We start from the raw sequence: 945 nt of genomic DNA on the forward strand, positions 1-945 counted from the left end.
CATTCGGGTAGAAGGTGAGTTTTAGTATCCAGAGTATTCAAAACTTCTTTGTCCACACGTTTCGCAGTTCTTTCACACTTCTTTAATCTGACTTAGGTCTGCCAACATTCGTCAAGCAACCAGAGGACAAGAACGTAACAATATAGTTTTACAAGTCTGGGGATTAGGCTAGTTTAGCATTAAGACTGTAAATTTTCCCAAAACACCACATTTTGCAGATTCTTATGACCATTGAAAGTGATCGGAAAAATAAGGGCAGCAAACATTTGCTTGACAGTATTTCAATTTTGAACCTTAACCAACAGGTCACGAGACACGCTGCATTTTGGTTTCTCTATGAACAAACAAACAGTTTAGAGTTAGGTTCTTAATTTGTTGAACAAATTTTTAGTTTTTTCTCTGTACACCACTACACTGTCATTATGTCATTATCAAACAATCCAGATGAGATTGAAGCGCAGACATCCAGTTTTAATTCTACTGCTTTTACCAAAAAAATTGCATTAACTAAGAATTCAAACCAGTTTTATACCCAGTCCATTTACAGAGGCTCTAGGCTTGTGGATGTCTTTTATTATTCAAATTTGTATTTAATAAGAGCAATCATGCTCTATTGTGTTGAGGTCAGGTGACTGACCTGCACATTGAAGAATATCCCATTTCTTTTGCTTGAGAAACTCTTGGATTGCTTTTCGTGTGCTTTGGACCTTCACTCCATTTGTAGTGTGATGAGCTCTCTGATCAGTTTTGCAGCATTTGAATCTGAGGAGAGACCATAATCCTTTAAACTTCACAGTTAATCCCACTACTATCAACAGTAGTGGGATTTTTGCTGAGAGTAGATTATTATATTCATATTTTAAAGACAGTATTATTTATGTAGCATAGTGGATGGCATTTGGGCGTTCTCTTTATCCAAATCTTTAATTTGCCTGCCCAAGTCTC

This window comes from Haplochromis burtoni, unplaced genomic scaffold, assembly GCF_018398535.1.
Source record: "Haplochromis burtoni strain Fernald_Lab_line unplaced genomic scaffold, NCSU_Asbu1 Contig_12, whole genome shotgun sequence".
In the NCBI taxonomy this organism is placed as follows: Eukaryota; Metazoa; Chordata; class Actinopteri; order Cichliformes; family Cichlidae; genus Haplochromis; species Haplochromis burtoni.